The sequence below is a fragment of the Ciconia boyciana genome, chromosome 5, assembly GCF_034638445.1.
Source record: "Ciconia boyciana chromosome 5, ASM3463844v1, whole genome shotgun sequence".
Lineage (NCBI taxonomy): Eukaryota > Metazoa > Chordata > Aves > Ciconiiformes > Ciconiidae > Ciconia > Ciconia boyciana.
The window spans coordinates 43,728,183-43,741,598 of record NC_132938.1 but is presented as its reverse complement, the minus strand read 5'-3'; the positions used below and the strand labels follow the sequence as shown (position 1 = coordinate 43,741,598).

The 13,416-nt window shown below is 36.0% G+C and overlaps 1 protein-coding gene across 3 annotated transcripts in view; it reads left to right on the top strand.

Annotated features, from left to right (window-relative positions):
• PALLD (palladin, cytoskeletal associated protein) overlaps positions 1-13,416 on the top strand; it is a 202,033-nt gene that overhangs the window by 42,303 nt on the left and 146,314 nt on the right. The window contains exon 1 of one of the 3 annotated variants that reach the window (XM_072863185.1): positions 5,837-6,084. The exons of 1 other annotated variant lie outside the window; for it this stretch is intronic. The gene's annotated coding sequence lies outside the window, so the exon portion shown is untranslated. Of the gene's footprint in view, positions 1-5,836; positions 6,264-13,416 lie in introns of those variants that run through there. One more of the 3 variants, XM_072863184.1, reaches the window with a different exon arrangement.

Sequence of the window (13,416 nt, the reverse complement as noted above, 5' to 3'; positions counted from 1 at the left end):
CAACAAATAAAAAACCCCACCTTCAGAATATGACATATGTGGTGGGCGGAAAAGTTTGGGCCCCACAAACCTCTTGTTGTATTGCTACATTTTGTTATTAAGCTCCTGATATTTATTAGATCATAACATAAGAACTTTGGCATTGTTCATATTAAATAAATACGTAAACTAAGCTAAGAACTAATATAAATAGTTCTCCTTCACAGACTGTGTTCTTCACAGATTCTTAGAATGGCAAATTAAATAAGAAAAAAAAAAGATTAAATTGTACAGGATTTAGTGATTATTTTGTTACTTTATGGAAACACCTTCTCTAAGTTTAAACTGAAATAAAATTGTTTATTGTTTATTACTCTTTGACTTCTTGTTTCTTAGGTAAAATGGATTTGGTGGTCAGGTGGTAGCAGCAGCATCTGCTGACATCCTGGACATCAGGTTGCATAGAGAAGGATGTACTGGTCATGCTGGAAGCTCTGTTTTAAGAACTAATAACAGGTGCTCTGCTTTTTCAGAACACTAGAGTGGTATTGGTACTGGAGTCTGGTCAGTTGTCCCAACCTTTTGCCTTGTTTGCTTGGAAAGAAAGGCTGCTAAACACCTGTGGTTCCAGTTTCTTTAGTAATGTGACCATGGAAGTTTTATGCTGTATTCAAGACTTTTGTTTCTGGCATTCCTCACAGATTTTCTGTAGTAAATATTAGCAGATTATGGCACGAAATAAAATTAAGAAAAGAAAAAAAAAAGAGAGAGTAGGGGCAGAACTAGGGAGCATTCACATTGAAAATTAGATTACAAGAGTTGCAACAATTTTTAGGTTATTTTTTACAACCAAAACTGACACCTTTCTCTAGCCCTATACTGGATTTATAATTTCTTATGAAACAAGGAGTATAATTTTCTTCAATAGCTTTCAAAGCATTCACTTATTTGTGAAAATCTTCAATTCTGACTGAGAATATGTGCACTATCCAGAAAAAAGTATTTGGTGTTTTACTTTCTGACAGAATGTAATGGAGAATCATTACCCGTTTCTACAATCTAGGTTTGTATATTCTCTCAGCATGAGAATGAAGGTGAACTAAAACCGCAGATAAATAGATCCATCAGAGAAAGCATGAGATTCTCAGACTCACTGGCAATTAAGAAGAATAATTCCCATGAGCTATAGCCTCAAGCAGAATATCCCCAGTGTATGAATCATACGGACAACGCATGAATTAAACAAGTGGATGAGCTGAGTTTTAGAAATGTTTGGTTCCCCTCATCTCCACCCTACCATTATCCTAGTTCATACATCCTTTTAAGGTGCTTTTACATTTAATCACTCAGCAATTTAAATGGAACCTATTTCAGGGCTGATTATTATATACTTATGCTGTGATTACAATGGATTCAATAAACAAACAAAAGTAGATGGTTCTTTAACTCTGAACAAATACTTCAGCCATTTGACTTGTTTGGGCTTGGGATGCCTGCATGTATCCCCCCTAAAAGTAAACAAATTTTCATTGAAATCAGATGTAGCAACTGATTTGGAAAGTAATTGTTATTAAAATGGTTCTTGGGCTTTTTGGTCTTTGGGGAATTCCTGCTGGCATCTAAATAAGAGATGCATACTCTACAAGATTTCTACATTCTTACAGTGCTCTGGAATATCGTTCATGTGGTTTGACTGACTTTCAGGCTTAAGTGCAGATGATGAGGATTTTTATTTGTGTAATTGTAATAAATATGTATTTCTATCAGTTTATGTTATGATGCAGCTATAAAACATTTGGAAAACCAAACTTGTCTGAATGCATACTGTCAGTATGATACAGATACTATTCTTGAGGGCATTCTGCTTGAGGCTGTAGCTTGTAGGTACCATTCATTTTAATAGATAGTGGGTTTGAAAAGCTTGTGATTTCTTTGAAACTAATTTCTTCTGATTTAGATCATGTTTTCTGTAAAAGTTTATTAAAAAAAATATTTTTGGGGGGGTGGAGTTCTATATGTCTTAAATAAATACTAAGTTACATTATTCCTCTAAGAGACAGAGAAGACTTTGGAACTATACAGTAAGTCTCACTTTCAAAAATGTCTAAATGCTCTTTAGGTCCTTTTGAGAATGAAATTTTGACATTAAATAGTTTCAGAACATGCAAATACTTCACACATTATCTTTACAGTGAAAAAGTTCCTCTCTAAACCCATGCCACAGAAACATTTCCACTTTTGAAAAGAACACAAGTCTTTAGGAACAGTGGAGAGGGCGAAGGAGATCAGGAAAGAGCATGCTTTGGGTCAGTAGTCACAGAAACCATGAAGAGGCTGTATGGATAGAAAAAACAAAACCTTTAAATGTTTTCCTAATCAAAGATAAACTCAGCATGGGTCATCATTTGAACAATTAAGGTATGTAGATACCAAAAGAAAAATGTTTGAATTAGGAAAACACAGACTGTCTGACCTCAGTGTTCTACCTTCTCACCAGTCTTGTTTCTTTTATTAGATTATAGCCCTTGTCTTGCAAGTGCTCCCTACATCCAAACACTGTGACCTTTACTGCTGAATGCCAAATTTACATAGGCTATATTGGGAACACATTTGTGTGTACAAAGTACAAGACACTGAAGTTGTTAAATGGCCCAGTTTACCAGAGCTTGTGCCTACTAAGTGCTCAAAAGAAGCAAGTAAAATTTATTTTTTCCTCTTAATGGCTATTATTATATTATACTATTATTCTGGGGAGAAAAAATAAATAAATAGAATGGTTTCTTTGTGCAAACAGTCCAGGAGGGTCTGCCATAACCTCTCTGAATGAGCCTTACTGTATAGTAATATGAGAAAAATCTTGCTTTTTAGAAGCTACTACCAGTAGTCAACTCTGACATTACTTAGAATACTTTCATCACCCTTAAGGAATCTGTTAAATCTGTATTATTTTTTGCTGATTATAATTTGGGATGCATTTATCTAATGCATCAGAAATTACTGTAGCCATCTGGTCTGAGCAGCAACCAATTTATGATGGCTATATCTTATCAGTCAAAGCATTACTCCCACCTGTCTCATTTCTGTGTGTAATGAGAATGATCTTTCAGTGAAAGAAATTATAATATATATACTTTCTTTTCCTTCCTTACTTAACTAGAAATGAGAACAGTTGGAAAACAAACTGAATTCTGATAAATGTTCATCAGAATTTGAAACTGGCAGCTGAAATATTTGTAGGCAGAAAATAAACCATGTTAGAGCAGATCAGCTGCAAATTAGCAAATGTACAGTTGTTGTGATTTTCCTAAAAGTGATAGGGTTACATTATATTTGAGCTAAATAACAACAATATTAGTGTAGTAATGGTTTATGCAACTAAGACCCCTGAAAAATTCAATCTTTTAGTTCACTAATTACACAATAACAAATAATTCCAGCTATTTTCTTTGTACCACATGTCTTTGTCATCTGTGTAGATATCAGAGAATAATAAGAATGTAATATCTGTGCTAGTAATGATTCGTTTGATGGATAAATGTGGAATATCAGCTGCTGAACTACTCAACCTTACTTTATCATATCTTATTTGAGTTTTTGGTTGCCTGGGTTTCAAATTCTCCTGAAAGCAGCATCATAGTTTTGGGTCTGGTTATGACAACAGTGCTCAGACAGAGGAAAGCAGGTGACAGCTCCCCATTACTTTTTTATTTGCTTGCTTTTTTTGTGTTTCTGTTGTAATTCTATATTTTTGCTGAATTTATGTTCTTTCAGGCCTGTGCTTTTCTATAATAGCAGAACAAATTCAAATGTCTGGACCAAAACCGGGTTTGGGACTAACCTCTTTCTTCTGGAGACTCAATTGCAAACAAAACTAAATGTGGGCTTATTGTTGTCCACTCAAAGTGAATGTTTTTCAAGTTAGAACTGTAATTAGCCAATTCAGCAAATTCAGTGCAGCTGATGTTCAAGATGGGATGAGGTGTGGACTAAAAGCCCTCAGGTAGTCTTATCTGTTATTGATCTTTTCTTGCATGTTAAATTTGGTCTTGCAAACCTCAAGACAGCAAAGGAAGCCAAGCTCTGTAATGCCACCAAGAAGTAACGTACCAGCAGAAAAGTACATCACAGTAGGGCTCAGTGAACTTCCTGATACAGAACTTGGATTTACTGTAACTTTTTATGGCCTTACAATATATTGAAATTCAGTCTCTAGGGAATATGCAGGAAGGCAAACTTAAATCATTATAACTTCCTTTCATTACAGATGGTTTCTACAGGCTTCTGAGATTTACCTTCAAAGTAGGGTGTATTTGTAGTTTTAAAATTTACCATAACAATTCTCTCTGATACTAGCTTTGGAAAAGCACTGTAATTTCTTTAACGTGATGGGAATGTAGGGAAGTGTATTATATTGGTTCTGTAAAACCTAAGCTCCCTATCCAAAGCTCCATTAGTCTTACTAAAGGATAAAAAAAGGTAGGTCCAGAAAAAGTATTGACCCTGGATATGGAAATCACTAGGTCTGATCTACACCATCTCCCATACTGAGGAACAAAGTCTTGTGTAAACAGATGGCTGGTTTATGCTGTCATTGTTGAAACTGTCACGCTGCAGTCTAATTTCTAACTCTTTTCTCCCTTCTTTCCCACTTTTATTTCTGTTGTGAGAATTGTTATTTCAGAACCATTCATTGTGGAAATTGACCAGTTTTACTTTTCTAAAATACCCAGTACCCCAGTCAGATAGATACCTCAAAGTCTTGGGCTAAACTATTCTGCATGAGATGAAATGAAATCCAAAATTGCTTTGACCTTTCTTATTGTCATGTTTTAATTAAACCTTTTCAAAACTAATACCACTCTCTGCAAAGCACTACTTTTCACAGACAGTAGTATGATAAAAGTATACATTGTATTGTGTTAGCTTGTAATATTTTGAGAGCACTTGCTTGAGATTGGAGCCCTACTGCATACAATAAAGATTCTCCAGAAATTTTAACTAATCACAGAAACTGCTACTGGGTGTATAGGTAGTTTTAGTGGTCCTCAAATTTATTTGACAGAGTCCAGATTAAATACAAGTAATTAAAAAAAAAAAAAAACCATTGAGGCAATCAGTAATGATTTATTATTTTTCCATAAATTTGTTGTTCACATTAATGACCATTTTTAAGATTTTTAAAACGCCGCCATTATTGGAACCCATATTCTAAATCTTTGTACAATAAAAAAGTGACAATAGTTACATTATCGCTTTCTGATTATCCAGAAAAGAAGCCTTAATTTTTTTTGTTCTGTGGGGTTTTCTTGTTTGTGTTGTGGGTGTTGATTTTCTTTTTGACAGAGAGTACTCTTCTGAATGTGGAATTTGTTTATGAAAATTTCAGAAAAAATAGGGCGAAATTAAACTATATAGAGATTTTTATATCCCTATTTCTGCATTAGATTGTAAACTTGCAACATTTGCTATTTTAAAAATCAACATTAAGCAGCATCTAGAAATACCTAGGACTGGAATTTAGGAACTTCTGGAAAGGCAAATGTGATGCTATTTTTTCTGACACATAGTAAACTTCAATAGGAGTTTCTGTTTTTTCTCTCCGGTTTGCGAACAAATGCACACGGTGTGAAATGCACTCTGGCTTCAGTATTGTCAAGTAGATTGCTACTAAATCATGCGTTTTGTGACGTGTCCTTGTAAGTGTAGAGCTCCTCGGTTACAGTTTAATAGCGCAATCAAATGAGCTGCAAGTCACACTGGAATTTTTTCTCTACCTACTCTTGAGATTAGAATCTTACGGTAGAGACACTCTCAGTACATGCGATAAGAGGAGAGAATGAGGGGAGATGGATCACTACGTTACTTCCTTCATGTTATTTTTGGATATGACTAGCATTCCTCCCCTTACACACACCCTCTTTTTTCCCCAGCCCCCATCTCTTACATGCATTACAAGCTCATACAAACACTCTCACGTACTCTGAAGCAAAAGCAAGAGCAACAGTTGGACTGAAGCCAGAGGACTTAAACTCCGCTTCCTCATTGCCAGCAGGCTTTGTTCTTTGGAATCAGTCAGAACTAGGGAGAACGTCTTCATTGCCGATCGTGAGTGGTTGGAATTTGGCAACTCAGCTGTCTATTAATTTTTTCTATGCTCTTCTGCGAACTAGGCTGAATTTAGAGCAGCAAAGCTAAGAGCCGAGGATAGTCAAGAAATAAAGGATCCAGAGACCATCAGCTATCAGCTTCTTTGTGGGGGGTGGGGGTTCATCTGTTCTGCAACGGTAAGTGCCAGCATTAAATGTGTGTAAGGATGCAAGAAACAATAAGGTGCTTTAGCTGTTTTACTACAATAGAGGAGGAGAAAAACGTACGTGAGTGAATCATACAGTGTGTGCTCAGTTATAGTGGTCTTGGAACAGTGCCTAGCAGTAAAATGTTCCTCATTTCTCCCTTTGCAAAAAGCACTATAAGAATGTATATATTTTAGCAAAATTCCTAAGTACCTGTACAATTCCGGAAAGCTTTCCAAATTGCTTCATTATTGTGTTTTCTGCAAATCTGTTTTGTTTTGGACGGTGTGTAGTATAGAGTAACTTTAACTGGCAGAGTAACCCATTTGTTTTAAGTGCAAGAGCTGAACCTGGGAAGTAAAGATCTTCCATCACAGAGGATATGAATAGAACTAAAGTTCAAGAGGCTGGGGGAGTGAAAAGGGATGAGATGCTTCCTAAGACTGTTTAGGTTATAGGAACCCAAAATAAACTTGTTTTAAATGATTGGCATTCATTCAGAGCACACACACCCCCTCCTCCCCTCCCTGGCATTAGGAGCCAAGTGAATCTGTTTTTAAAAACAAAAAGCTTTGAGGGTCTACTGTTCTAGGGCATGCAAGTGAAAGCTAATGTACAGTGGAAGAGAGTGTATGCTTGGATAAATGACTCTGAGAGAGGACAGGAATTGCAAAAAGAAACTTTGTTTTCTTCCATTAAGCAAAATTATTTAGCTGTTCTTGCTTTATAAAAGCATTAACACTACTGCCTTTTAAGTTTACTAGCAGAATGGATTGCTTTGTTACAAGGACCTTTTTTTTCATCTCCCTGTCTTGTCTTTAAGAAAAGTTTTATAATGATCAGCACAGCGGCAGGTTAATCCAAATGCCTGGCTTTCAGAAATGCCATCTAGCTGTCAAAGGAAATTCACTGTAGGGACCCATTTGTTTTAAAGCTACTGATAAGCCCTGCTATCAGCATGCTATTATGTCTTGCTACGTGGATTATCTTAATAAAGTGACAAATAAGAAACCCTTGAAATCCAAAAGTTCAACTGTGTAATAAATTTGACAAAGGTGGAAAGACCAGGTAACTGAATGTACTATGTACTTTAAAAAAAAAAAAAAAAAAACAAAACAAGCAACCAACCAACAAAAAAATTACTGGGACAATAGACCTGAAAAGAGGAAAGCATTCCTTTCCCCTTCCCTTTACTCTGGCTCCATCAGCTCCTTCAAGTAATTATTCCAATATTTTGTGTTGACAAGGTGAGCGGTCCCTTCCCCCTACCCCCTTATTAACTGCTGGTTATCAGGGATTTGTGAAGGTGAATCTAGTCACATGAAAAATATGCTGAATGAGCAAATGGGTGATTGTGCAAAGTGTAGCAGGCACAGTCAATTAACTGTTTGTTTGAGGTCTGTAAGTTTGTTTTTTCTAGTTCAGAAACTTGTAACCAAAGCTCTCCCGTTCTGACTTTCACCCTTCATTTGGAAGAAGGCTCTGCTTGGTGTAGTAATTGGTAAAAACGATCCGCTAAATTCTGTTACTATGGAATGACTGCAAAACAGTGCTCAGCAGGGTAGCATGCAATGTGTTAGGATGTTGGGGGTGTTTACTACACATTTTGTTTGCCATGTACTAGGGCATTTCTTTCTCTAGCAGTTACTAGCTCTATTTATGGCAAGTTATTCACTGAACTGAAATCGCACACTAGAACTAGCAAAGATTCTTTTTCAGAGCTAAAAATGGAATAGTGTTTTCCTGAGTTGGGCTCCCCCCTGCCGATGGCACCATGTCAGGTTGCTTCAGCAGCTGCTTTCAGTTTCACAATTTACATGGGTGCTATAATGACATTTTTTCTCATTGATGTGGTGGAAAAATCTGACAACTTTATGCTGGTTTTCCTGCTTTGATATGTTAAAACATACTTTCTACTGACTGTGAGGTTTGGCAATGAGTGTTGAGTTCAGCAATGGGCCTGTACCAAAACCCCTGGATTCCAACATCCATGAAGTATGAGAAGGTTAATAACTGGATCCAAACATCTTGGCTCTGGCCTATTCCTGTTTTAAATGCACATCACTTTGGCCACATGTTTAAATTGTTTTTTGAGGTGATTAAGACTGAAAGAAATCTTTCAGGCTGCAGACAGACTTTTAAAGAGGAAGTGGCATTTAAGAATCTTGCAGTTAGTTAAGCAAAGCTTGCTCATTTGCTGCTTAAACTTGACTTTTAGGAGCCCCCAAGGAATTACATTCCCCTTCCTCTATTATAACTTTAGACATAAGTAATATTTTGGAACTCGTTCTGAGATGTGCTGAGAAAGCTAAGGTGCTTTGTGCCTGTTGTTCCTACTTGCTCGAGTGGAGCAGTGGAGAAGGCTAGCAGCATGCATCCAGGTAATGCAGGTGCCTCAATGCGTTTTTTTGATCCTAAGTGATCTGCCTATAAGCTTTTAACAAAGTGCTATATACATACTCATCTGTGCAAAAAATTGTGGTAGCCCATGGTAAGAAATACTGTAGTGCAGTGTAAGGGGATACACAGATTGTTACTGAAATCATGGTTATTCTGCTTTTTTAATTGATCAACTCAGAGTCTGTCTGGCTTAATGAATTCAATGGCTCTCTGTGAATACAATTACACATGCATCTGCCAGCTGCTTGTGGTATCTCTGTTTGCTTCAGCAAGAAAAGCTGTTCTTTGGCTGTGTTGGCTCACTGTGGTTTGTGGCACACAGCACTGATTTGTTAGGCGGTAGTTGTGCTTTTTTTCCTTTTTTCCTTGAATGATTGAACTGTGATGTCACTTTTTGTCTTGGCTTTAACCTTTTAAAGAACTTTTTTTTTGCTGCAGACTATTCTTTTAATACTAGGGAAGTGGGAAATGTCCCAATGTTCATTGCAGAGCAACTCTGTCTACCCCAGCACATTCCAGGGCCACCGAATCATTTGTGGTGAGAGTGATTCAGATCTGGTTAAGATGATTTAAAAGAGAGGTTATGGGCATACTGCAGTTGTGCATTTAAGAAAATACAGAGAGTTTTTTACTGCCTGATTGAGACCACATGGCTCCAACTTAGACTTTTTTTTAACGTAGAAATTGTTGGCTGGATGTACTCGAAGGATTATTTTTTTTTTTTTAATTGCCTAGAGGCTAAGAGTTGGGATCATAGCATTTAATGGTAAGGTCAGGGTTAAAATAAATATTTTTTAATGTTCCTTTGAATAAAAGGTGAAATGGCTTCTTTGAATATTTTGCATAGAATACAAACATGCCTCTTAAATGAGAGCAAATGTATCGCAGGAATTCTTTTGGACATTACAGGGTAATTGGTGACCTGATCTGAGAGAGAGAGAAGGACAGAGATAAGGGAAGATCTCCCTGTCATAAATCACAGTAAATATATTCCATTCCAAATACATTATGGAAAGTATGAAAAGTAAAAAGGAAGGACAATGACCTTTTTGATAGTATGCAGTTTAATGGCTTGCTCTCAAAGTTAGCATTTTGGGCTGCTCTTAAGAGGAGTGAAAAGTTTATATTATTAAACACTTTATTAAACTCTTGTAATTACCTAGAACAGAGTATATCCCTAATCTGAAGGATGAGATTGTAATAATCTATATTGTAGGCACTTCGTACTATTATATTCTTTTTATGCATATTTTTTGTTCTTAAATAGATACTCATAATCAAATCTTGTTCTTCCCTCAGTACTCTTGTAGTTCTTTCTTCTCAATTATATCCATTCTCCCATAAATTGATGCATAGTACTTGATAGAAGATTTTCATCCAAATCTCCTTCAAATGTGAATATTAGATGGTGAATGTTTTTTATACAGATACTTTCTAAATGGGAAAACAAGTCCATGGAGTTTCAAATTTAGAAAACAAATCAAAAGTTATAGCATTGAAAACCACTGTTTATTCTTGCCTATGGTTGGAAGATGAAGTAAAGATGAAGAACAATTCCTACAGTAGTTCTGCATGCACAGTAATTTATCTAGAAATAATATGTACGTATTATTCTACAACAGCAAATCCAATAAACAACAATTATAAGCTTTTTGCTATCTTTAAGTTTTGGGGTAGTAAATTTAGTGGGCTGAAACTGAAAAAAAAGATAATAATCAGTCATATAGCTGTGTACATCCTTTAGAACTAGTTTCTTGCTTAACATTACGTGTCTTTCTAATTTCTAGGACACACATGAACTTTGTTCTTAATTTAAAAAAAGGATAAAAACTAAAAAAACCCCCAACCTTTAACCAGGGTTCACGGTTCACTGTTAGTTAATTTTTTGCCTCACATAAACTACAATGTAAATGTTTAAAAGTTATTTGCAGTTTTTTGTAACTTTGAAGTGCACAATGCAGATGGGAAAGCTATTAGTATTTCTGAATAACTGTTGTTATAAATAAATCAGAATAAATCAGAGGTCAAAATGTATATACTACAGCACCTTGACATTCCTGCCTCTGATATGTTAATGTGTTGTGTCAATGTTCAGTTTTACTGTGTTAATGCATATGAAATACATAGAACCAACCTCAGTTAGTTTTATACTAGACAATCCTAATTGTAGTGTGGATAAAACAGTACAGTTTTTCTCTCAAAAAAAGGAAGCATGGCCTTTATGGTGTCCAGTCTTAAAAGACACATCTTGTGCCTGAAACCTTTGACAAATTCCAGAGCCCCTCAGCGCTTTACAGATTGAGTGAAGCAGAGGTCGTAAGATTCTGCTGTGTAGTATAGGTGGGAATATCCCTATGTCTTCATATAAAGACTAGAATATTCTGTTCTTTGAGACATCTCTGGGACAGCTTTGATAGGGCTGCTGAGGGTATGCAGGTATTAATCTGTAACTAGATTGACATTTGTCATTCTTCCCAAACTTAATGACTACTTACATGGCTTTTCTGACTGTAATGCTGGTGCAATCTGCGTTGCACTGCTCATATGTAAAATAGATCCCCTCTCTTTAGTCAGTTTTACAAACAGCAGAGAGAGGCATAATGGAAAAGGGCTGGAAATAAGGATCAAGGAATTCCAGGATTTACATGGGCCACAGCAAGCATATATAAATTCTAGTCATTGCAAAAAGGAGTGGACGTTAAAGCAGACTTGAGTGTTGACCCTCAACCTGTTGGATTCCTAAGGAATTTTTTATTTTCCAGTAAAACCTGCTTTTGGTACTGTTTCATCTTTCAGTTTTCGTAATGGTTATGAAAAATACACATGGTATGCTTTGAGGCATGGCTGGCTAGGCCCATGTTTGTTGGTAGGTGAGTAGAATCTTGGAAGTGATGAATGTTTGGAGCACGCAGGCACTGGCCACAGCTACGCAGATAGTGACCAAAGCACACAGCAAGGGTACATGCGTGCTTTTGGATCATACCATATTGACAGCTGGCAACCATGGATATAAGCTCGTCTGATAAGGCTGAAACCAAAGTCTCAAGTGAGAGCCATGCTGTGTCTTGCAGCTAGTGAGAGTGTGTAAAGGTGCTTTAACTGAGATCTGAACAGATAGCATAAGTTAATCATTATTAATTAGGCGAAGGTCATTCCCTGACCTCAGGTCTGGCTTAGGTGGTGAATGTAAATCGTCCTCTAAAGAGAGTCCTGGGTTTTGAAATGCACAGTAATGCAGCAGTTAACCCTAATGACAGGCATCCATTTGCATAAACCAAGTAAGTTGGTCAGATTTTGCCTATGGTATGTAATTTCTGTAAAAGGATGCTGTGTATAAGGATGATGAGGAAATGGTGGCCTAAGTTTTGCTGCCTTGGGAGAACTGAGGCTCCAAAGACAGGCAATTTTCCTTCCCCACCCTTTCCTTCCTCTTATCTGCTGTTTCAACTGGACCTTTTCACATAGCACACTCTAAATCTGTCCTAGGACACCACAGATGTTATCTGGGAGTCCAAAGTCTTGAATCTTATTTTAGCTCTTTTAATGGGTAGCTTTTCGCTATGTCTGTTATTTTACTTACCTCTGAGGTAGGATATAAGGAAATAGCATGCCAAAGAAAAGTACAGTTACTTGTAAAGATGACAGCTGTTACATAGAGATCAAGCGTTTTTTTTCTACCACCAACTGTGAAAAATGTCTTTGATAATATTACATTATGAATCAGAACAGGTATAATCAGTATTGCTGATGTATTGTTTTGCTAGTTAATGTTGGAAATTAATTCAGAAAGCTTCTGGTTTCAGTCCAGATCAGTAGGCTTAGAAACTATTTAACATGTTACAAATGTGGGTTTGCAAAGTGTCTGAAGTTCTCTGGCTCTTCTGGATATTAAATTATTATTGAAAGAAAGTTAATTTTTAGATTGCTGTATTTCAATGATTATACAGGTGACCTGAGATCTAGCTTTAAAAATTTCCTTTCCTGAATTTCTCTTTAAATAGTTATCTCAAAATTTTCCAGTTGTCCTTACATAAAGAAAGTAGTCAATGTCGCTGAGTCTGAATTACAAATTAAAGAATGCATGCAAGATAGCAAGAATTAGCTGTATGGATGAAGGAGACTTCAGCATATTTGGCAAAGAGTCTATCCATAATTTAAGAACAAAATTTGACAAAAAATTTAGCCATTTAAAAATAGTGCAAATTAGCTGTATTATTGCTGGGTCTTGATTATTTAACTCCTATTGGCTTCTGGGATGTCAAGAAAATGTGAGAAAAAGTTCAAAATAAATAAAACTTAAGAAAACACTATATAGAAAGATAAATATTTTAAATTAAAATTGAACTGGAATGATCAGAATTTCTGCTTTTTCTCATTGTTTCAGGCCTTACTAAAGAAAAACATTCAAACCACAAAATTGTCAAGACCCCAAAACAGCAGAATAGTCTCTATTTACAAAGTTCTGATTTTATTTATGAACAAGAAAATATTAGGAAATTATTGATTAATAAAAGCAAACAAACAAACAAAACCCCAAGAACCAGAGTATAAGTGGTTACTAGTGATATTTTTTTCTTTTTTTTTGAAAACAGAAGGCATGTGAATTTTTTTTAGATTTTGTTTATATACATTGTCAGGTACCTCATACAAACACACAAAAACCACATTTTCCTGATAGTCCTGAGGGCACTTGCATGAGGACTTTGTTTTAAGATTAGGAGATTAAAATTGTGATGATCACTAA